The following is a 26,619-nucleotide window of genomic DNA, read 5'->3' on the forward strand; positions in this document are numbered from 1 at the left end:
AGGAGGACTCTCAACCACTGTGCCACCAGGGAAGCCCCCAGATCTTTTTATTTAATGCGCTAATAAGTAAACATATTACCGTGTTACAAATCTGGGTTTTTGTTGTATAACTGGCTTCCTTTGTAATGATATATATTTTACGTATTTAAAAAATTTTTCTGAGAATGAACCCATAGGCTTCACCAAAATGGCAACTATGGCACAAAAATGGTTAAGAGCTTCTAATCCAGTAGAGTGCATAGATTTGCAGTGAAGACTGAAGCTTAAATCCAGGTGTTGGTACCTGTGGCCTAAAGTAAGTCATTTAACCTCTCAGAGCCTCTATTCCTCCATTTGTGCATACTTTTAAGGGTAGCTGGGATGTGATAAAGTGTGAAAAACCATAAATCAAATTTTACATGATGCCAGACTATGATAAAGATGCCAGAGTTAGTACATCTAGGTCAATACAATTTCTGCAAAGGATTTAACCAACAAAAATTTCAGAGTAAAAACAAAGGTCAAAGGGGACATTTTACAGTTTTTAATCCAAACCTTATAAACATCTTGTCCTCAGGTAATTTTTGAAAGACAATCCAGAAAAATCAAAATGACAATTAAGATATGAACCAAACTCAAAGAGCCACAGCTCATTATTTCACATAATCATCTATTTTTTTTGTCACTCAAGAAAAGTTACTTTACTTTAGTTAAATCAACAAGAGAAATATTACCAGTTATATTTAAGATGCAAATGTGGTTTATCCTCAAGCAAAAATCAGTCTTATCATTTTATCTTTACCACAGAGTATAACACATTTATAAATTATATTGGAATGCTTTTTTGTTCAAATATGTTTTACACATTTTAACAACCACAGATCTAATTTTAAAAATTCAGTTTATTTGTGATGTCAGAATTTAAAATAGCAAATGAATTGGCTAAATTATGAAAATACTATCTCAACTAATGCAGGCAAACAACAAAATCTTTAACCCTTAGAGACTGGAAGTTACAAGGAAGAGAGGAGAGATACAGACAGATAATCCCAAAAGTCAAACAGTGAAGCTTTAGTTTTGGATCCAGTAAGAGATACCCACTCAGACAGAATCAATTAGTGAACAACCACCTTATCAGAACAGCAGCCATGAGCTGTGGAGATAAATTCAGAGGAAAAAAAGAAAGCAATCTGTATCTGCCAGTATTCTAACACTGGGCAGGCAAAACAGTATGTTCATATATATTTAAATGACCACAAAGCAACAATAATTTTAATCCATCACTGAGACAATATAAAACAGTAAAATAACTAAGTGTAGTACATGCTGATTAAGAAGTAATTAGCATTCAATGGGGATTATCAGGGAAGACTTCTTGGAAGAGGCAGGATTTTACTGATTTTAAAGACAAATCTGGCCTATTTTGGCAGGGGGGCGGGGGGGGGGGCGGTGGGGGTTAGTGACAAGTAAGGGGGGGGGGGCGGTGGTGGTTAGTGACAAGTAAGGGAAGGGTTAATCGCTGGGAATTCACTATCAAAGAATAAGTGTAGGGCTTCCCTGGTGGCGCAGTGGTTGAGAGTCCACCTGCCAATGCAGGGGACACGGGTTCGTGCCCTGGTCTGGGAAGATCCCACATGCCGCGCAGCGGCTGGGCCCGTGAGCCACGGCCGCTGAGCCTGCACATCCGGAGCCTGTGCTCCGCAACGGGAGAGGCCACAACAGTGAGAGGCCTGCATACCGCAAAAAAAAAAAAAAAGAATAAGTGTATAAAACTGTCCCCCCCAAAATCATCTAAAACCTCTCAGACACAATACTGACAGAGTACTTAGATAACAGCAACAATATAGAAACTTATGCTTAAATGTTTCCAAGCTGGCCTCAAAATATTTACATATATATATAAAAATTCACAAAGTGACAGAGCAATTCAAGATGTCTGAAAGCAGGAAACAAGAGTAAGGACATTTTGCAAGTTTCTGCCAAGACAGAGGAGTTTTTTTAATAAATATGCATATATCTGCCCTAAATAAACACATAAAATAAATATGTTGATTTAAAGTATTGGACACCTGATATTTTAGCAACAGCTTTTCAATTTCGTTATTTTTTTTAAAAAATCATTTCAAACTTAAAAAAGAATTGCAAGAATACTACAAAGAATCACATATACCCTTAGCCCATATTTCACAACTGACATTTTACCAGATATATATGATCATTTTCTCTCCCCCCACCCCCGCACAGACACAGACACACACACACACACACAGACACACACACACACACACACACAATTTTCTTCTGAAACATGCGACAGTACGTTGCAGACAGGGTACCTCTTATCCCTAAATATTCCAGGGAGATTTCTAAAACACAAGAACAATCTGTTATATAACTACAGTACAATGATCAAAATTAAGAAATTAACAGTCATACATAAAATACTATAATCTATAGGTCTTATTCTTTAATAGGTCTTATTCTATTCACCAATTATCCATACATCTTTCAAAGAAAACAAAAAAATATATGATTCAAATACAATCCAGGATCATACACATTCCATATTTCTTTAGACATATCATTTTTTAATTTATGTAAGGCAAACTTAAACTTAATAAATTCAGGAAAAATAGTGCCCAGCAATTTTATCGCACTTAATTTTTTCCATTCTATCTATTTACATGCTGTATTACGATAGTCTTCCATGTTTTAAGAAAAAAAAAAAAAACTGAAGAGGCTTATACTTAAGTACATGAAGCACAGTAAATGCTTTGTCACCCACAACAAGACCCACAAGACTCTGCTGTACTCTTGCCAGTTTATTCCCATTTCCCATTTAATCATCAATACCTTGAGAGCAACAAGCCTTGCTCGTCTTTGTATCCCTCATTATTTACACACAGCTATGAATGTTTGAAGGGCAAAGTAAGCTTGATATTTGAAAGATGCTTCAACAGGACAGAGAAAACAGGTCTGTCTTTTCAGGTTACGGTTAAGATTAATCTCCATTAGGATTCTCCATGAAAGAGAAAAGAGAACTGTAAGTTAAAATGATTAGAGAATGAGTGTATTCATCTGTTAATCATTCAGAATAAAGAAAAATGCCCCATCTTCCTCCCCTCCACTGTTAACACTGACTCTTTGGTCCAAGTCCCTTCCATAGCTAAGGCAGTGCTGTCATTTTCCATTGATTCTAAGAAGCACAATTATTCACATTTCAACAGCTCTGACATCGATGGCATCTTACTGCTGCCGTGGGCCAAGTGGCAGTCATAACACAGTTCATGACACTGTCTATGTAAGATCAAGAAAGCAATAGCATCAAAACATGCAGAATGAGTGTCAGCTTGGGAGAAAACTCCAGAGTAGATAGTAAAGCGCTCTTGTAAGAAATGCTACATCACTAGCACTCTTAAAGGCATAGAGGAAGAGACTGTGTGGAAATACACCAACATGACAACTTGGAGTCAGAAAGTCACTCAAAAACTTGGACTCTGAACGTGAATAAAATTCAGGAATATCATAACTAAGTCATTTCACTTCAGTTTTCCTTTTTAATCTATGTTCTTCCAATAAATGTAAAATGAACATTCTGAAGGATAGGAAAGCATTTTATCATAGCTTAATTGTCAAGGTTATTTCTCAGTGGAACATAAAATAATGGTGTATCTTATAATTAACGGCATCTCAGATTCAAGAGAACACAGTATTTCCAGCACAGAGAGAGCAGCACTCCATTCTTGAAGAGCTCCTTCAGAAAATGACCACAGCCAAACCAGAAAGCCAGAGTCTGCCAGCTTTCAATTGCTCCAGACACTGACAAGGTTCTTGCAAGCCAGGATCCTAACACGGCTGGCAAACCACAGAGGGAGACAGCATGACACACATACCCCGACAAACCAAAACACAGCTGGGATGCTAAATTCAGACCTATCAACCTTGACAGTACCCTTTTAATTACTATTTTTCCCTAATTCTCTAGAGTGATTTTTTTTTAAAACCTGGAAGCTGCCAACAGCATTTTTTGTTATTGGCCAAGTTATTCTGAGTATCATATCCAAATAATGAAACATAAACTATTTTAAACTTTAAGAATGCATACTCTTGCACCTTGTTCATGTTAATGTATTTTTAGCTAATTTTAAATTTTTATACTTTAGGGACTTCCCTGGTGGTCCAGCGGCTAAGACTCCACGCTCCCAGTGCAGGGGGCCTGGGTTCGATCCCTGGTCAGGGAACTAGATCCCACATGCTGCAGGCAACTAAGAGTTCGCACGCCACAACTAAAGATGCCCCACGTCGCAACTAAAAAAAAAGATCCCACATGATGCAATGAAGACCCGACAGAGCCAAATAAATAAATAAAATTTTTTTAAGTATTTAAAAAAATTTTTTATACTTTAGAGCTAAGCATACACATAAATACATTTATATATGAATGAACTTTTAGAGATAAAAGTATATTTCAGATTGCTTGGGGACAAACTTCAAAATATGACATAATTTCCACTTATGAATGTTCACAGACATAGACAATTATAATTACATATACTATATAACTATGACTTGAGTCGGCAGAATATACAAAGCTGCAAACTCAATCATTAATCACAAAATGTTTTGCCCAGGTAACAGTGTTGCTCTACAAAGATGAATGAAAATGGTTCTTATCTAAAAAGCTCACAATCTATCCAAGGAATCCAGGAGGTAAGAGTCCATTCCACCATTTGCCAGACAAGAACACTAAGGCTCAGAGACATAAACTTGTCCAAGGTAAAATGGCTAGTTGCCGATAGAAGTCAGATCTGATTTCCAATCAGCAATCCAATAACACATGAATTTAAATAGACTCTACTTATTTAGCAATGTTCTAGGCATCAGGACACCCCTCAGGTAATTAGAACCCAATTCTATAGATGAGGAAAACATTGTGATTGGCCCATGGTGATTCAGGACTGACAGGTCCCAAAGCGTGAGCCCCCACATTGCCTCTAACTGACTCCACAACAACGGACATTTGCAGGCTCTGACCCTCCCTCAAAAACAGCCCTGACACAGCACGAAATTAGTGCCATAAAGCTGTGCTAAATTCTCCCTCCTACTTGGAACTTAATGCGGAGAAATGAAAGAGTTATTACCTTGCAATAGAGAAAAACAAAAACAAAAAGCCTCCATTATCACACCTGGAAAAACAGATAAAAAGCCAACCAGAATTATACAAACTATTATAAAAGTAAATTGTGACAACCCCTTCACTTCACTGTCCAGCCCCACCAGCCTTGGGCACAACAGCAGACAGAACAAAGCCTCTGACATTAGTTTATGTTTACTGCAAAGAATCTTCAGTGACTTCTAATTAAACTGTTAAAATGTCTATACTAATGTCGCTGTGGTTAACACGTTATTTGCACACACACACATTTGTGTGTATATGTGTATACAAATATTTGCTTGTTTGCTGCCCGTTTGAACCAGGACTACAATAGACATAATATCAGAATCCAAAGAGAGGCATTTCAAGCCCATTCACAAGGCACAGAGAAACCCTGACTGCAAGCTGTGGGAAGGTGCCAACACCTTAGTGGTGGCAAAGCTCATTGTAAATTCATCATTAAAAAGTGAAATGGCATTTGGGTTTCCAAGTTAACCCAAAAATCTTTTATAAGCCTGAAGAATTATTATAAAAACACTATTTTCAGCTGCACCCATTCTTTCTTTGGGAAAACGCATTTTGAGTTCCTTTGTCCAACAATCAGGAACTGCCCAAGAAAGGGCAGGTGTAACCCCTGTCGCTCTTGGGCATCACAAATTAGGGAAAGCTGAGGTTCAACACATTGCCTTCAGGTAACACACATAGTAAGGGACAGAGCTGAACAGGAGAAATGAACAGTCACATCTCAGGACTTCGAGGTCTATCAATATCCATGGCTCCTTCCACCAAACCACAGTCCTAGGCATTTATTTAATACGTGTCTGAGCAACCTCTTGGATGCTGGGGGCACAGGACGGGCAGGGGGCCTATTTGAAACAACAGGAATATCTATCACCAAATCCTGGGGCCTCTGGCTCTCTCAGATCTAGTAAGCCCCCCCATTCATACCTGGAAAGATCTACTGATCCAGCCCCAGGCTGAAGCACTGGGTAACACTCTGCTAGTTGCAGGCTAAGTGAAGAGAAATCAAATGTAACGCTTTTGCTTTAGAGAGGCGCTGAAGAAACCCTGGTAACAATCAGATCCGTGGTGAAGAACCACCCACTGCCACTACTCAAGTGAAATCAAGGTCAAGTAAATCACACCAGCCTCCCCAAAACAGTAATCTGAATCATTCCATTTTTAAAGATAGTTGGCAATCATATGAAAAAGAAAAATACACACATAATAATGGTAAATGTCCTAAATTACATTTGGTGATATAGTGTCAGGAAATAACTTTTATTTAAGTTATTTGATGATGATTTCATTCAAGATTTCTTGTGGATAGACTGCATGATGAATACCTTTCGGTTACGATCTTTGTTCATTTTCAAGAGGGCTACATTTTGCATGAATGAACACACCAGAATAGGTGCTCCCTGCTGTTTCATCAACGCAGAAACTACTAGTTCCGAGAGTGTGGGAGAAAAAAGAAAACCACATTACACAATTTATCTAAGGGCACATGTTTTATTAATACATATGGCTTCATAAATGCTTTAGTATAAAATAGCCTTTTAAAATGAAGTACCTGTTAATGAGAAATACAAGATCAACAGGCTGAAAAACCAACTATATCTGCCTCTCTTATGCTGAAGATGACAGAAAAATAGCACCATTCCTTCCACTTCAGCGAATGCGGCATGTCTTTTCACTAAGACAAAGCAGTGCATAATTCCCTAAAGACAAAGTTTTTCAAAAACTTATAAAAGAAAAAGACACTGTTCAAATATATCCAACAATGCCACCCTGCTGATACTAAAATGACTGACTGCTGAGCTCCTTTGACAGAGAAGGAGGTCACTCTGCATAGGCTCATCAGAAGTTCCCACTCACACTCCCAAGCATCTCTGAAAGGGGTTCAAATTCCCAAAGCTCTACTTCACCTACATTCTACTGAGCCAACTCAAAATTTTAAAAGAGAATAATAAATATCATCATGTAAATCCCTAAGTGTATGCTGCAAACATAGGAAGAGAAAATATACATTTGGAGATGCTTTTTAAAAATGTGACGAGTTCAAGAGCATTTTAACAGCTTTACTGAGATAAAATTTATATACTCTAAAATTCACCCATATAGATTGTACCGTTCAATGCGTTTTAATATATCATTACTTGCAGGTGTGCAGCCATCAACCGTTACTCCTAGCCCCCAACCCGCACCGCCAACACCCTCAGCCCTAGGCAACCACTGATCTACTTCCTGCCTCTACAGATTTGCTTATACTGGACATTTCATAAAAATGGAAATCATACACTACGTGGTCTTTTGTGACTGGCTTCTTTCATTGAACACAATGGTTTTGAGGTCCGAAAGCATTTTGAAGCTGGGATGCTGATGCTCATGGTGCCTTCCACTCACTCATTCCATCATCAAGGGTTTCTTGAGCACCTTCCACAGGTGAGACAAACGCCACATGGGTCACAATGGGACCTGAAGGCTTTCCAGTATGAATTCTGCCCTCAAGGAGCTTACAGCAGGATAAAGATGCTAACAGAGCTATAAAAAACTTTTTTTTTTTAATGTAGAAAACAGTGACTGCCAAGAGAAAAATATAGACAAAATACCATGTGAGTTCAGATGAAAGCAAGGTAAATAGGATCAAGAAAAGTTCTGATAAGACAACCTTTGAGTTGATCACACACACACATATACAAATAGTTAAAATCAAGTATAACAACACAGGGACAGAGGCACTTCCCACAGAAGCAAACCCACACTCCTTAGCTCTGTTCCATCCATATTTACTCCTGTACTCTGATCTCCCACACAGTACCTACATTCCAAATAACTATAACTAGTGATAAGTCCCAGGAATCACTAAGCCCTTTATGATCCTAACTGCTCCACCCACCATTTCTTCTCCCAAGAAATGCCCTTCCTCCTTTCCATCATCCCCCACCATCAACCCCATCATGTCTGATTGGTGAACTCCTATTCATCCTTCAATATTCAGCTGAAATATTACCACCTCTTTCATGAAGTCTACCCTGACCTCCCCAGTTAGAGTTAGTCCTTATTCAATTCTTTATGATACATGTATCTCTATTCCAGCTAATCTGCATTGTTCTGCTCTGTTCAGCTATGAAATCTCAGCACTTAGTATAGTGTCAGGCACACAGCCAGTACTAAATAAATGTTTGTTGGAACAAGGACACAGAACACCAAGTGAAAAGGCAAAGACGGTGGACAAAAAGGTTGGCAGAGTCAACCCGAAGTGTGTGAAAGGGGGCAATAAAGTAAGAGCCCTGGACACTATGTTAAACAAGGAAAAAAAGAAAGGGACATTTATTGATTACCTGCTATATTTCAGCACTGGTACATTATCTCATTTACTCTCTATGACAACCATATGAAATTAGTCTCTCCATCTTATCCTGGAGGAATCTGAAATAACTTATACAAGATGACACAACTATTAAGTGGCAAAAGCTCTTTGAACACTAAACATACACTCTGTGTGTGTGTGTGTGTGTGTATGTGTGTGTGTGTGTGCACACTTCTACTCACAGGTAATTGAGCTACAGCCCTTCCATTTCCTATTTGAAGAAACTGGGGTTCATTTCCTTTGGAACTCTGTTACTGAAAGCACACAATCACATTACATCACTGCCAGCAAAGGAAAGGTGATGTTTCGGTCCGCCTTTGCATCTTCCACCCTGGGTCTGGCTAGTCCAGTACAAATCATGCCTCCTGAGGCACAGCAGAAATAACATTGCAAGCTTGAGTACTACAGAAGCCTCAGTACTGTTCAACTAAACGAATTTCACTTGGATGAAGAGAAGGTAGTTCTCAATCAAAATATATAACATGGCCTTTAAAAGTTTCAGGTCAAAGTCCTATAAGCAACAATAAGAAAAAAAAAAGCAATGTTAAAAATTATTGTTTTTTAAAGTTTCACTTTGCCATTTTTGCAAATATCAATTTGCAAAAAGATGAACCTGGGTTATGAGACAATGGTTTAATCAGTAGAGGTATAATGTTTAACAGCACAAGAAATAAAGAATCAGAGGAAGCAATTTATCATTTGTATGTTTATCAGGCTTGATAAAAAATTATTTTTTAATTATACAGCCTATGTTTTTCTTAAAGATTTTTATTAAAAAACTAAAAAATATGCCAAGGTCAAAGAATAATCATGAGAAGAGGATTATAACCTCCCATAAACTTATAATAATCAAATCTAAAAATGCTTCTGAGAAAGAATACTAAAGCAACGTTTTTAGAAAAGTTGTATAAAGGTGTCACAAAAGTAGTTTATGGGCTCGATCTCATGAAATTCCCAGAGAAGTCAGCATGTTATTTAGAAAAGTTAAAGAAACACATTAGGCCCAGTAGGTATCTATATTAACCCACAAAATTAAACAGAAGCTGCTCGGCCATACCAGAGAAGAAGAAAGAGTTGACTGGCCTTCAATGTCTGCAAGAATGCATATTGTACACAATCTCTTTCTTGCTAAAAGCACAAGTTTCAAGAAGGAAAATGAATTGAGGGCTGTTGGAGGTATTTTGTTAAAATAATTACATTTTGTTAAATTAATTTCTTCAAATAATTATAAGGACAATATTCAGAATCCATAACCTAGCTGGTTGCATTAGTGAAACAATAGAAGTGTTTTGGGTGAACTGTCAATCTCAAATACTGCTTTAATATTTTTTATTTAAAACAAATCTATCCTGATTATAGCAACTGATCCTCATATCATTCCTCAGGTTCATCTTCAAAAATGACAGCGAGTGGGCTTCCCTGGTGGCGCAGTGGTTGAGAGTCCGCCTGCCGATGCAGAGGACATGGGTTCGTGCCCGGTCTGGGAAGATCCCACATGCCGCGGAGCGGCTGGGCCCGTGAGCCATGGCCGCTGAGCCTGCGCGTCCGGAGCCTGTGCTCCGCAACGGGAGAGGCCACGGCAGTGAGAGGCCCGCGTACCACACACACACACACAAAAAATGACAGCGAGTAATCAATATTTTATCTTATTTTTTGAAGTCATGAGATGACCATTATGTCAACAGCAAGACTAACTGCATCTGAAGGATTTAGTGTAACCACCAAATAAGATGGAAAGCAAATCTAATATAGTTACATGAATTATTATCACTGTGGCACATGGTGATAAGGAGAAAATGGGATGTATTGGGTAAATGCCCACATGAGCTGAGCCAAATCCTTACTTCTTCTTTTATCACTGTTAGTGCTTAGCTATTTATGCATTTGAGCCAGCTCCCTGGTCTTCCAGGCCTCTCCTCCTGGCCTAAGGGGATGCAGGCGGTGGGTTTCCCTTCCAATCCTCAACCAGAAGCCAAAGCAATCCTCAACATTCCTGCGTTTCCAGACACCAAACCCGCAGGCTTCAAAGAGCTGGTCCGGGTGCCTTGAGGAAGTGAAGGAGAGCAGAGATCATCCTTTCAGTTTTGCTAGATGATAGCTGAGATGCAGCCAAATAGAAGAAGAGATGGTGAAGGGGAGACTTTCTTTTATTCCACACTGCCTAAACATCTGACCTCAACAAGTCAATGTTTACCTATAGCAAAGACTGGCATATAACTGCTTTTCACCTTAGCAAGGAGAGGTCAACACCAAGGCAAGGCGAAATGCAGAAAAAAGTATCATAAAAGGAGGTCCTGAGAGGACAAACGTGTAAATGAAAGCTGTGGGATCTAAGGGAGAGGAGTCAGTAAATCACAATCACAGCACCATGTGATAAGTGCTATGAAAGGAAAGGTACATACAGGGTGCTGTGCAACCCCTCAGGAGGTGCATCTAACCGAGACCTGGAGTCAGAAAAAACTTCTAAGTAAGTGATTTCTAGGCAGGGATGTGAACAATGAGGAAGAGTTAGCCAGATAAAAGACAGGGGGGAGGTGAGGTGGGCTGGGGTGGGGTAAACAGTTGGAGGAACAGTGGTGAGACAGAAGAGACAACACAGAAAAACACCAAAAGATAAGCTCAAGGACTCAATAACTGCTAGACAGAAAGTTCAACATGACACATGGGCGTCTGGGAGATGATGCAGGACACTACAGCAGAGATGGGTTCTGCAGGACCTTGCTGGCTACGTAAAAGAAACTTAGACCTCACCTAAGAGGAAGTGGGAGCCTCTCAAGAGGAATGACATGATTGGTTTTACACTTTGGAAAGACTACTAGGGCTGCAGTGGGAACAGACTGGGGAATGTGAGACTGAAGGCCGGGACCCCAAGCAAGAGATGGTTAGAACAAGGCAGGAGAGGGAGGATGGTGGCCAGACTAGGGCAATGACACCAGGGGTGGAAGAAACTGTAATACCTGAAACCAGGAAAAGGAAAATGCAGAGGAAGGTTCGACTGCTACTCATCAAATGCAGAGCAAGGCCTGTGGTTGTTCCCTGAAGGATAACAGCAACAACAGGGTGAACCAGCAAAAAAAATAAAAGTAAGTCCCGCCAACAATGTCAATACACAGGGGCTTTCAGCAGCCATCTAGCTCCCCACCATACAATCTGCGAGATGTTCTAACCCCATCAGGCTTTTAAGTAAAGAAACAGCTATTGTTACTACCCTGTAATTTCAAACTCCAATCATTTGATGCTGGCTAATTAAAACCCATATTTCAATTAACCACTCTGGGAAACCAGGGCAGGCACAACAAGAATACTGTCTTCAGCATGCCATAGCAATTCCAGGAAAAATTTTGAAGAGCCTTACCATAATGATCCACGTGGGTTCCCAACACTTTTCAAGAAACACTCAAGTACAGTGACAGCTGTCAACCAAGTGTCAAGTAGCCCTGGGGGCAGAACAGGTTTAAAAAGAGGACTTAAAAGCACTTATTGTTACCTGGTAGCACTGACTTGGCCTAATACAGAGCACTGGACAAGTAATTCTTAATAAAGCAGGGAGACAGGAAAGGGTAAATGGAAGAAATGAAATGCTGGGTCAGACTTTACTTTTTTAAATGTTTTTTACAAGGAAAAACATCATCAACAACAATAACCTACTATTTGGTTGACAGGTGGAAGGGTCAGTGGACTAACTTTGAATACCTCTGCTTCAAGTATGAAAATATTTCAAATTCTCTTGGGCAATTTATTTGAAGAGATCTGGGCCATCCAGATCATACCCTCAAAGTCTATCAAATTCCAAGAAAGGCAAAAATATTGTTAATCGAGTGTTTATTTTACAACTGGCATATTAAATTTAAATCAACAATAGTGTTTTTACATATTGTATGCCCTATACTTTATAATCCACTAGACCTGCTTATATAACCAATGTCTGATATTTTGTTTTATAAACCTTGAAGCATGATTATAAAACATACTTTATAGTCATTTTCTCTTTGTGGTTTATGACATATTATGAGTGAGATCCATGATTTACTTGATTGTTACACCCAATAACAACACTTGTTCTTTCAGAAAATACAATCCACTATCCCTTTTGTGTCCAAAACCCACTGCAGCAAAAAAAGGGGGAGCTTCTTTAAAACAGCTTCTTTTTCCCCTGGTCACTGAAGTTACTTCCTTCCAGCTCCTGAGTACTGTGACTTCATGGCATAACTACATTTCTAATCTACAGTATGCAACACACATAAAAAATGAGCTGCTTATTTCTAGTCACTTGGGAACAGGTAGGGAATTTCTGGCCCACTTGATTTCATACCACTTGGAAGCACTAACGAAAACTAAATTACGCTACAGTAGTCACAGGGTAGGGGCCTCTGAAGATTTAATAAAAGGCAGCTGAGGCACCAGTGGTCAATCAGTTAACTAAGAAATCAAAGGGCAGAATTTCCAAGTCACAGAAAATTCTGGAAGATGTGACTCACTGATATTTCAGGACCTACTCAGCTTCTCTCCCCGTAATTCCTTTCCTCTTCTGCTGCAGCTTTAGCTTTTCTGTGTGACTCCCCTTTCAACCATCCCAAAATACCATGGAATATACACTATACTGTCAATGATCTGTTCCATTTTAAGTTTTCTATGCTCTCTTCTCAATTTCAAAATAGAGTTTAAATTTGTGCTGGTTTCTTAAATACAACACAAAGAGTGATGAATCAAGTGGCACAGGGGAAAGCACCCTAGACTAAGGGAAAAAGGACAGAAGTGTGAGTCTGCCACTAATCAGCCATGTGGCCTCAGTCACCAACTCTACCCAAATCCTCCTCTGCCTCTGCCACTTCTACCTCAACCATGTCTCACTTGTCTACCCTGTCCGGATTTCCAACTAAAGCTGTACATTATCCACTTGTACCATTTCACCTCCCCTGCTCACAAAGCTTCTGTTTTACCCTCCACAGCCTCAAGTAGCTAAAGATAACTTTTTTTTTGGCTATAGGGCCAGTTAAGGACAAATAAAAATGCTTATGAGGCTGCTTATTTTTTCAAGAAAATGAAAATGGCTTCATTTAGTGCTATGGTGGAAAATACATTCTTACCATTTAGATTTGTTTGTTAAATATAAAAGTATCAATGAGGAAATCAACACTGCATTTTTAGCAATAAAAATGTTATTAATAACTGAGTATATCTGAAAAGTATCAACTAATGCAACTTTCTGAACTTGCACCCTAAATTTAAATGAAACTGCTCAGTAGCCACTAGGCCCAAAGGCTAAGATTAAACTCCTTGGGCTTCCCTGGTGGCGCAGTGATTGACAGTCCACCTGCCGATGCAGGGGACACGGGCTCGTGACCCGGTCCGGGAAGATCCCACATGCTGCAGAGCGGCTGGGCCCATGAGCCATGGCCACTGAGCCTGCGCGTCCGGAGCCTGTGCTCCGCAACCAGAGAGGCCACAACAGTGAGAGGCCCGCGTGGCTGCAACAGGGAGAGGCCCCCCCACAAAAAAAAAAAAAAAAAAAAAAAAAAAAAATTAAACCCCTTAACTTCCCCAACCTCCCCACCCATGAGACCCCCACTAGAACCCTTTATCTGGTCTGTGCAGTGACTCTGCCAGGAAAACCTTCAACACCAATGCCCCCACCCCTCTTATGTTCAAGGTCTGGCTCAAGTCCACCTCCCCTGATGGCCTGCCTGCCTGCCCAAGTTCTTGAACTTCTTTCTCTGAAGTCCTAAAGCACTTTCGAGACCTCTTGTATATTCTATCTCACTTACATATTCATTCACCTACTCCAAAATCCTAACTGAGCAGGTGAAGAGTACTATATTAGTACTTATTCACTACACTATAATGTTAAACATGATTTGACCAAACTAATAGTTCCTTGAAGTCAAAGATCACTTCCATGCTAATATTTGCTGACTGATAAAGAGTTCAATCATCCATTAAATGTAGATTGTTTATGTATTTCTTTTTAAGAACAGAATATACTGACAAGAGAATTTGATCTAAATCATACCTTTAAATCAATAGTATATACATTTCTTCCTTTCAGGAAGTGTTACTGCACATGCAAAAAAAAGGTCAGTGTTGAGACACTGGCATCAACAAACTGTCACATATTAAAAGTTGGAAACCGAGATACTGCAACTCCCTTCAGTTCTTGTAACTCAAGTCAAAGAAACAAGCACAGCTTGTTACTGTGAACTCTCCCTACAATGTTAGGTCTAAATAAGCCTTAAAGAGCTATTTAAATATAAATAGGAAGGCCAGATTCTGGGAGAAAAATACATAGAACATATAGACAAATCTGATTCCCTAAACTGGCTGTATAGTTTCGGCTATGCTATTTCCTGCTTAAATTGGTTTCCTGCAATTTGTTAAGGCTGCCAAATACTTGGTGATCTCAGTGATATACTTAAAAAAAACATCAGCAAACCTTTCTTATTTTTCCCAATGACAAGAAATTTACAGAGAAACTTGCACATTGAGGATAATAATAAAAGTGAGTTCATTAGTCCTTTTACCCAGATTCATCATTTTCATCTGGTTGCTAGCGGTTTACATAACCAACAAATAGCCTGCTAATAACATTCCTGCCTGATTTTTCATATTGACTTGGGGACAGTTTCTTCAGCAATAAGCAGGATCAAACATGAGAGGTCTGACCTCACTATAAGCCAGAAAAACTAAAGGATCAAGGTGGAAAGGAAAAAAAATCAATATCCAACACTGATTTTTAAAATCAAAAAATGCAAGATGTTAATGAAAAGGTAAGTTTATAACTGCACAAGGTATCCCTTTATGTCAGCCTAAAAAAAAAAAAAATTCCCTGATATAAAAGCAAACCAGCTACATCAGCATCCATACAGTAGGAGCTCCAAAGAATTGCTACCACCAGTGCCTGTGTCCCCAGCATGAACCCCAGTCACCCCCTGCCCCCACCTCTCCAGGACACCCTCCAAGATCAGCAGACCCAACCAACTCCATGAGGATGAGCTAAAAGACCTTAATGAAGACAGCAGCCATCATTTAAAACATTAATTATCATTTTTTTGGTGTTTTTCTCCCCAGCTCAATCATAAGCTCCAGGAGAAATTGTGCCTGTCTTGATCATCAATGTATATCCTCAGCAGTACTAGAGGGCTGAATGCACAGTAAATGCTTATATTAAGAAATAATACAGACAGCAACAGTCAGCGCTACCCACCACCTGTCCCTCCCATCAGGAAACTTGCACAAGCCTCTTAGATAGCCTCATCCACCAGAGGGCAGACAGCAGAAGCAAGAAGAACTACAATCCTGCAGCCTGTGGAACAAAAACCACATTCTCACAAAAATACACAAGATGAAAAGGCAGAGCGCTATGTACCAGATGAATGGACAAGATAAAACCCAAGAAAAACAACTAAATTAAGTGGAGAGAGGCAACCTTCCATAAAAACAATTCAGAATAATGATAGTGAAGATGATCCAGGACCTCGGAAAAAGAATGGAGGCAAAGATCGATAATATGCAAGAAATGTTTAACAAAGACCGAGAAGAATTATAGAACAAACAAACAGAGATAAACAATACAATAACTAAAATGAAAAATACACTTGAAGGAATCAACAGCAGAATAACTGAGGCAGAGAAAGGATAAGTGACCTGAAAGACAGAATGGTGGAATTCACTGCTGCTGAACAGAATAAAGAAAAAAGAATGAAAACAAATGAAGACAGCCTAAGAGACCTCTGGAACAACATTAAACACAACAAAATTCGCATTATAGCAGTCCCAGAAGGAGAAGAGAGAGAGAAAGGACCAGAGAAAATATTTAAAGAGATTATAGTCAAAACCTTCCCTAACATGGGAAAGGAAATAGCCACCCAAGTCCAGGAAGCGCAGAGTCCCATTCAGGATAAACCCAAGGAGAAACACACCAAGACACATAGGAATCAAACTGGCAAAAATTAAAGACAAAGAAAAATTATTGAAAGCAGCAAGGGAAAAATGACAAATAACATACAAGGGAACTCCCATAAGGTTAACGGCTGATTTCTCAGCAGAAACTCTACAAGACAGAAGGGAGTGGCATGATATATTTCAAGTGATGAAAAGGAAGAACCTACAACTAAGATAACTCTACCCAGCAAGGATCTCATTCAGATTCAACGCAGAAATCAAAAGCTTTACAGACACGCAAAAGGTAAGAGAATTCAGCACCACCAAACCAGCTCTACAACAAATGCTAAAGGAACTTCTCTAAGTGGGAAACACAAGAGAAGAAAAGGACCTACAAAAACAAACCCAAAACAATTAAGAAAATGGCCATAGGAACATACATATCAATAGTTACCTTGAACGTGAATGGATTAAATGCTCCAACCAAAAGACACAGGCTTGCTGAATGGATACAAAAACAGGACCCATATTTATGCTTTCTAAAAGAAACCCACTCCAGACCTAGGGACAGACACATACAGACTGAAAGTGAGGGGATGGAAAAAGATATTCCATGCAAATGGAAATCAAAAGAAAGCTGGAGTAGCAATACTCATATCAGTATTATATTTTATACTCATATAAAATAGACTTTAAAATAAAGAATGTTACAAGAGAAAAGGAACGACACTACATAATGATCAAGGGATCAATCCAAGAAGAAAATATAACAATTATAAATATATATGCACCCAACACAGGAGCACCTCAATACATAAGGCAACTGCTAACAGCTATAAAAGAGGAAATCGACAGTAACACAATAGTAGTGGGGGACTTTAAGACCTCACTTACACCAATGGACAGATCATCCAAAATGAAAATAAATAAGGAAACAGAAGTTTTAAGTGACACAACAGACCACATAGATTTAATTGATATTTATAGGACATTCCATCCAAAAACAGCAGATTACACTTTCTTCTCAAGTGTGCATGGAACATTCACCAGGATAGATCACATCTTGGGTCACAAATCAAGCCTCAGTAAATTTAAGAAAACTGAAATCGTATCAAGCATCTTTTCTGACCTCAATGCTATGAGATTAGAAATGAATTACAGGGAAAAATACGAAAAAAACACAAACACACAGAGGCTAAACAATACGTTACTAAATACCCAAGAGATCACTGAAGAAATCAAAGAGGAAATCAAAAATACTTAGAGGGCTTCTCTGGTGGTGCAGTGGTTGAGGGTCTGCCTGACGATGCAGGGGATGCGGGTTCGTGCTCCGGTCCAGGAGGATCGCACATGCTGCAGAGCAGCTGGGCCCATGAGCCATGGCTGCTGAGGCTGCGTGTCTGGAGCCAGTGCTCCGCAACAGGAGAGGCCACAACAGTGAGAGGCCCACGTACCGCAAAAAAAAAAAAAAAAAATACTTAGAGACAAATGACAATGAAAATACGACGATCCAAAACCTATGAGATGCAGCAAAAGCAGTTCTAAGAGGAAAGTTTACAGCTATACAAGCCTACCTCAAGAAACAAGAAAAATCTCAAATAAACAATCTAACCTTACACCTAAAGGAACTACAGAAAGAACAAACAAAACCCAAAGTTAGCAGAAGGAAAGAAATCATAAAGATCAGAGCAGAAATAAATGAAACAGAAACAAGGAAAGCAATAGCAAAGATCAATAAAACTAAAAGCTGGTTCTTTGAGAAGATAATCAAAATTGATAAACCTTTAGCCAGACTCATCAAGAAAAACAGGGAGAAGACTCAAATCAATAAAATTAGAAATGAAAAAGGAGAAGTTACAACAGACACCACAGAGATACAAAGCATCCTAAGAGACTACTACAAGCAACTCTATGCCAATAAAATGGACAACATGGAAGAAATGGACAAATTCTTAGAAAGCTATACCCTTCCAAGATGGAACCAGGAAGAAATAGAAAATATGAACAGACCAATCACAAGTATGAAATTGAAACTGTGATCAAAAATCTTCCAACAAACAAAAGCCCAGGACCAGATGGCTTCACAGGCGAATTCTATCAAACATTTAGAAAAGAGCTAACACCTATCCTTCTCAAACTCTTCCAAGATATAGCAGAGGGAGGAACACTCCCACACTTGTTCTACGAGGCCACCATCACCCTGATACCAAACCCAGACAAAGATACTAGAAAAAAAGAAAATTACAGACCAATATCACTGATGAATATAGATGCAAAAATCCTCAACGAGGCTTCCCTGGTGGCGCAGTGGTTGAGAGTCCGCCTCCCGATGCAGGGGTCACAGGTTCGTGCCCCGGTCCAGGAGGATCCCACATGCCACGGCAGCCGGGCCCGTGAGCCATGGCCGCTGAGCCTGCACGTCCGGAGCCTGTGCTCCACAACGGGAGAGGCCACGACAGTGAGAGGCCCGCATACCGCAAAAAAAAAATCCTCAACAAAATACTAGCAAACACAGTGCCTGTGCTCACGGGAGAGGCCACGACAGTGAGAGGCCCGCATACCGCAAAAAAAAAATCCTCAACAAAATACTAGCAAACACAGTCCAAAAACACATTAAAAGGATCATACTACATGATCAAGTGAGATTTACCCCAGGGATGCAAGAATTCTTCAATATATGCGAATCAATGTGATATACCATATTAACAAATTGAAGAATAAAAATGATATGATCATCTCAATAGATGCAGAAAAAGCTTTTGACAAAATTCAACAACCATTTATGATAAAAACTCTCCAGAAAGTGGGCATAGAGGGAACCTACCTCAACATAATAAAGGCCATATACGACAAATCCACAGCAAACATCATTCTCAATGGTGAAAAACTGAAAGCATTTCCTCTAAGATCAGGAACAAGACAAGAATGTCCACTCTCGCGACTAGTATTCAACATAGTTTTGGAAGTCCTAGTCATGGCAATCAGAGAAGAAAAAGAAATAAAGGGAATACAAATTGGAAAAGAAGAAGTAAAGCTGTCACTGTTTGCAGATGACATGATACTATACATAGAGAATCCTAAAGATGCCACCAGAAAACTACTAGAGCTAATCAATGAATGTGGTAAAGTTGCAGGATACAAAATTAATGCACAGAAATCTCTTGCATTCCTATATACTAATGATGAAAAATCTGAAAGAGAAATTAAGGAAACACCCCCAATTACCACTGTAACAAAGAGAATAAAATATCTAGGAATAAACCTACCTAGGGAGACAAAAGACCTGTATGCAGAAAACTGTAAGACATGATGAAAGAAATTAAAGATGATACTAAGAGATGGAGAGGTATACCATATTCTTGGATTGGCAGAATCAATATTGTGAAAATGACTATACTACCCAAAGCAATCTACAGATTCAATGCAATCCCTATCAAATTACCAATGGCATTTTTTATGGAACTAGAACAAAAAAATCTTAAAATCTGTATGGAGACACAAAAGATGCCAAATAGCCAAAGCAATCTTGAGGGAAAAAGACAGAGCTGCAGGAATGAGACTCCCTGACTTCAGACTATACTACAAAGCTACAATAATCAACACAATATGGTACTGGCACTAAAACAGAATCATAGATCAATGGAACAAGACAGAAAGCTCAGAGATAAACCCACACACCTATGGTCGACTAATCTATGACAAAGGAGGCAAGGATACACAATGGAGAAAAGACAGTCTCTTCAATAAGTGGTGCTGGGAAAACTGGACAGCTACATGTAAAAGAATGAAATTAGAACACTCCTTAACACCATACACAAAAATAAACTCAAAATGGATTAGAGACCTAAACGGAAGACCGCACACTATAAAACTCTTAGAGGAAAACATAGGAAGAACAATCTTTGACATAAACCACAGCAAGATCTTTTTTGATCCAACTCCAAGAGTAATGGAAATAAAAACAAAAATAAACAAATGGGACCTAATGCAACTTCAAAGCTTTTGCACAGCAAAGGAAACCATGAACAAGACGAAAAGACAACCCGCAGAATGTGAGAAAATATTTGCAAATGAATCAATGGAAAAAGGATTAAACTCCAAAATATGTAAACAGCTCATGCAGCTCAATATTAAAAAAACAAACAACCTAATCGAAAAATGGGCAGAAGACCTAAATAGACGTTTCTCCAAAGAAGACATACAGATGGCCAAGAAGCACATGAAAAGCTGTTCAACATCACTAATTATTAGAGAAATGCAAACCAAAACTACAATGAGGTATCACCTCACACCAGTCAGAATGGGCATCATCAGAAAATCTACAAACAACAAATGCTGGAGAGGGTGTGGAGAAAAGGCAACCCTCTGGCACTGTTGGTGGGAATGTAAATTGTTACAGCCACTATGGAGAACAGGATGGAGGTTCCTTAAAAAACTAAAAATAGAACTACCACATGATCCAGCAATCCCACTACTGGGCATATACCCAGAGAAAACCACAATTCAAAAAGACACATGCACGCCAATGTTCACTGCAGCACTATTTACAATAGCCAGGACATGGAAGCAACCTAAATGCCCATCGACAGACGAATGGATAAAGAAGATGTGGTACATATATACAATGGAATATTACTCAGCCATAAAAAGGAACGAAGTTGGGTCATTTGTTGAGACGTGTATGGATCTAGAGACTGTCATGCAAAGTGAAGTAAGTCAGAAAGAGAAAAACAAATATCGTATATTAGCACATATATGTGGAATCTACAAAAATGATACATATGAACCAGTTTGCAGGGCAGAAATTGAAACACAGATGTAGAGAACAAATGTATGGACACCAAGGGGGGAAAGCCGTGGGGAGATGGGGGTGGTGGTGTGCTGAATTGGGTGACTGGGATGGACATGTATACACTGATGTGTATAAAACTGATGACTAATAAGAACCTGCAGTATAAAAACAACAAACAAATAAGAAAAACAACTAATACTAAACTTTCTTTGGGTTATTTGTATGGAAATATGTTAATATAAATGTTTCAGACATTACATGAAATTTCTAAAAATCTTGTATGTTCTGGTATAATGTTATAAGTCATAATTCTAGTTATTTCTTTAAAATGTACATCTCAGATATAACTAAATTTCCTTGTCAATTGCATTATTATGAACTTTCATCAAATCTTTAACTGTGGTCATTTTTAAGTCTTTCGTCATTTACAGACAGTTCTGGGTGCACTCTGATGCTTTCGCAAAAACGTTCCTATAAAAGGGTTTCATCTTCAAGGAATTCATGGAAGACTCTGACAAGTACAGGTTTCTGGTAACTGATTATACTGCTGAACTGAATAAATAAGCATTTTCAGAACTCTAATGGAAAACTGATGAATTCATAAAAGTGCTAACAAAAGATCAAGATAAAAAAATTAATTACATGGGACTGAGTGAACTGATGAGGATGATTATAATTTTTGTGACTTTGTTTGAATAAAAAAAAAAAAATCCCACAAGGACTCAGAGGCAAAAAATATACAAATCAATGTTCACTGCAAAGTAAAGGAGCTGTTACAGTGGAGGATTACTGGACTGAATGTCAATATTATGACACAGTATGAGTGTGTTTCATGTTTGGTAATTGCAATCATTGTTGTTTTTGTGTGGTCATCCATTTACAATGCTTGGTGTCAGTTTATTTATCTCCTGTAAAAGTAAAAATATATTTTTAAAAAAAGCAAACCAATGTAGTTGAGATAGCACATAACACAGCAAAGAATTTGAGGCAGCAAGGATACAATTAAGTACTTTAGAGCGCATTCATTTATTAAAGTGGCATTACAATATGCTGTGTGTCACACAGTATATTATTTTGCCTAAACAGCTTTACATTCAAATACTTACTGCAGTGAGTCACTGATCTGGTTCAAGGTTGGGCAAAAAATAGTTTCAGTAAAGTCTTTAAAGGAAATCACTTTCTTACAGCATAAATTATGTTCTCGAAACTATATATATGACAAAACTTAGTTCTTAAACACAGAAATCCTAGCGCTCTCAGTCCATCAACTCTGCCCCGTATTCACACATATGAATAGCTTAGGGGGCTGGTATGAATTAGAGTCCTGCAAGGAAGAAAGCATTTTAACAAATATTAAAAATTCAACTCACATTTAATATATCATTTACCTGACACTGAAAAATGTAGAAAAGGCTGGTGACATTTATATCCATATTATTTTTGTAGACTTGAAAAATTATTTCATAACACATCTAAATTATAAATCTTAAGAAATCTATTATTGGGGCTTCCCTGGTGGCGCAGTGGTTGAGAGTCCGCCTGCCGATGCAGGGGACATGGGTTCGTGCCCCGGTGCCGCGAAGCAGCTGGGCCCGTGAGCCATGGCCGCTAAGCCTGAGCGTCCGGAGCCAGTGCTCCGCAACGGGAGAGGCCACAACAGTGAGAGGCCCGCGTACCGCAAAAAAAAAAGAAATCTATTATTGGATACTAACTGAAACCCCAAACGCAGAAAAGAACATTAACTTTGAGGCTGTGTACTTTTAGAAACATATTCTTTAAATTTTAAGAAGAATAAATCTTTGTTAATTTGCACAATCATTGTCTAACTGCATTCTGAACCTAAAGGCAAGATCACTTCAAAATAGTAATGTCAAATATTAGTTCTTTTCTTAGGTTGGGCTGGAATGGGTAATGGAAATATTCTCAAATAGCCTGAGCTATTAGCCTTGTTGAGCTTTTTTCACATCAAAGTGCAGACAGAAAAAGCAAGTATTTGTATGGCATATGAGGGTACACAGGTGTTCACCAGCTACCCTGAATCTAAGAAATCAATTCCTCCAATACACTCATAACACACAGGTTAGGAAGCTGTGCTGAAGACTGAGGTGAAGACAGTAGTCCTCAGGGAAATATTTCCTGGCATCCATTTACCCACAATCCTGGGGGAGCTGGGATGTGGAAAAGGCAGGAAACTAGATTCACAAACACACAGAGCTGTCTAGCTCCACAACCTCAGTCACCACATCATTAAAATCACCTGATGAAGCTCACAAGGCCAAGCACTGATAAAATCTAGACTAAAGCTGTGTGTAAAGAACTTTCTGCAATGATGAATATGTCCTATACTGCACTGTCCAATATGGCGGCCACTAGCCACAGGTGGTTACAGCACTGAAGGGTGACTAGTGTGACACAAGAGACAAAATTTTTATTTTATTTCATTTTAATTAATTTTAATTTAAATATTAATAGCCACATGTGACTAATGGCTACCATTTAGAGAGTGTAGTTCTAGCCTGACCAACAAAACACAAGGTGGCATTCAGAGAGTTTTCAGTGCCCAGGCTGGTCATGGACCAAAGAGTTCATCAGTCGTGTCAAATCGAGAAATGGGAAGGGATGGATTCCTCAGCATAGGCAGAACTTATCTCAACGTCAGTGTCACACTCTGCAGGCCACACCATGAGCATATAGAAAGCCTCCCCACCCACACCCACTCTCAAAGTATCCTTTTAAGAAACCAACCCAAGAAGGAAAACACTTCCTCTCCTTCAACTCACTGTTGTATAAGAGCAAATATGGGAGAAAGCTAGAAGAACCAACAATCACTTACAGAAAGGTGCTTTCCTAAACTCAAGCAGAACATCACTAAAAAGCAGCTCTCTCCCTCCAACTAGTTTCTGTCACATCCTTTCTACAAATGAAGCAAGATGTCATTCAAATGATAATAAAACAGAGTGGTTTACTGCATTTGCTCTGGAGTCAAAAAGACTTGAATTCAAGTATCACCTCCACTGCTCACCAGCTGTGTGACTTTGGGCAAGATAATTAATCACTTCAAGTCTCAATTTTCTTCCATGTAAAATGGCTTAATACACTATCTTCTTCACAGAATTATACAGATTACACAAACTAGACATAAAGGATTTAACAGAGTACCTGGCACTTAATAAACATTACTTAAATGTTATTTATTACTATTCCATCATTAGTTCACCATCACCATCCTATCTCCTTAACATAGTAGGTAGAAAAGAAATCTACCTAGGGACTTCCCTGGTGGTCCAGTGGTAAGGAATCCACCTTCCAACGCAGGGGACGTGGGTTCAATCCCTGGTCAAACCCATTAAGATCCCACATGTAGCGGGGGAACTAAGCCCACATGCCACAACTACTGAGCCTGCATGCCTCAACTACAGAGGCTGCATGCCACAAACTACAGAGCCCACGCACTCTGAAGCCAGCGTGCCACAACTAGAGAGAGGCCCGCGCACCACAACGAAGGATCCCGCATGCCTCAATGAAGAGCCCGCATGCTGCAACTAAGACCCGATGCAGCAAGAATAAAATAAATAATTTTTTTTAAAAAAAGGAAAAAAGAAATCTACCTAGAACAAAGCATATTTTAGATCAAATTCCAATTTTTAAAATATCCATATGTCAAAAGATAATGTTGGAAAAGCAGAAAGGGACAAGTCATGGTGTACCTCAGAAGCCAAGAAAAGCAATTCAAATTATACTCTAAGTACCATGGAGATCTACCACTAGGATATGATATGAGCTGATGTATTTTTTTAAAGATTGCTGAGGCCTTGTGTGCTTGGCAGAGCATAGAGGGAGGACAAGAGTGGAAGTAGGGAGCCAGTTAAGAGGCTTCAGCAAAAGACAAGGTAAGAGATGGTGGTTACCTCGATTGGAGCTGCAGCAGTAAAGACAGACAAGCAAAGAACATATCCAAACATATTTTGGAGATGGAGCTGACAAGATTAGCTAATGGTCTAATATAAGAATTAAGAAAGGGACTTCCCTGGTGGTGCAGTGGTTAAGAATCCACCTGCCAATGCAGGGGACACAGGTTCGAGCCCTGGCCTGGGAAGATCTCACGTGCCGCGAGCAACTAAGCCCACGTGCCACAACTACTGAGCCTGTGCTCTAGAGCCCGTGAGCCACAACTACTGAGCCGACATGCCACAACTACTGAAGCACACGCCTAGAGCCCCGCTCCGCGACAAGAGAAGCCACCACAATGAGAAGCCCATGCACCACAATGAAGAGTAGCCCCCGCTCGCCGCAACTAGAGAAAGCCCACACGCAGCAACGAAGACCCAACACAGCCAAAAATAAAAAATAAATAAAGGGCTTCCCTGGTGGCGCAGTGCTTGAGAGTCCGCCTGCCGATGCAGGAGACGCGGGTTCGTGCCCCGTTTCGGGAAGATCCCACATGCCGCGGAGCGGCTGGGCCCGTGAGCCATGGCCGCTGAGCCTGCGCATCCGGAGCCTGTGCTCCGCAAATGGGAGAGGCCACAACAGTGAGAGGCCCGCATAACGCAAGGAAAAAAAATAAATAAATAAATAAATAAATAAATAAATAAAATTTTTAAAAGATCTGTAATCCCGATTATAATAAAATAAAATAATTTTTTAAAAAATTAAGAAAAAAGAGGAAACAAGGATGAATCCCAGTGCCATTTACTGGGAAAGATAAAGAGAAGCAACTCTGAAGAAGAATAAAAAGCTTTGTCTTGGATCTACTATGTTGAAGAATTTTAAGTGGAAGATGTGAAGTAGACAATTGTCGGAGTCAAGTTTCAAGGAGAGGTCAGGGCTGGAGATACAATTTTGGGAGTCACGGGCATCTACACAATGATTCAAAAGGCATACAATTTGATGACATTAGTGGAAATCAGCAAAGAAGACTGACTGAGGATGCAAGTAAGGTAGAAGGAAAACCAAGAGTGTGGCCCAGAAGCCAAAAAAAGGGTTTCCAGCAGAGGGGGTGGTCACTTTCTATCTAACCTTAATGAACGATGAACACTTCTTAATGCTAAACAAGAAGTTTGCAAAGGACAAGAACTATTTCTTATTCATCTTGGCACCTTCTGCTCTAAACACATCAGAAGTTCAACTCATGGTTACTGACTTAATGATTAGTAAGAGGGTCACAAATGCCCCCAAGTGAATGGCATTTGGGCAACATCTCATCTTTCTCAAGGTATTTCAGTCTGTAGCCAGATTTACCACACAATACCCCTTTCTAATAAATAATGAAAATTCTCATTTAGTCCAAGATTAATCATCTCAACTATTTTCTCATTGCCATTTCACTAAAAAACAGCATGTCCATCCATCAAATTTAGCAGCAATAAGAACAGTGCCAGACACATAGCAGGTGTTCAATAAATATTAGCTGGATGAATAAATGGACAGGGTAAGAGAGGGAAA

The 26,619-nt window shown here is 39.3% G+C and overlaps 1 protein-coding gene across 1 annotated transcript in view; it reads right to left on the minus strand.

Moving 5' to 3' along the window:
- The window catches only part of CHCHD3 (coiled-coil-helix-coiled-coil-helix domain containing 3), a 289,976-nt gene that overhangs the window by 252,599 nt on the left and 10,758 nt on the right, over positions 1-26,619 (minus strand). The gene's annotated exons all lie outside the window — the stretch shown is intronic.

Source organism: Lipotes vexillifer, unplaced genomic scaffold, assembly GCF_000442215.2.
Source record: "Lipotes vexillifer unplaced genomic scaffold, Lipotes_vexillifer_v1.1 scaffold687, whole genome shotgun sequence".
In the NCBI taxonomy this organism is placed as follows: domain Eukaryota; kingdom Metazoa; phylum Chordata; class Mammalia; order Artiodactyla; family Lipotidae; genus Lipotes; species Lipotes vexillifer.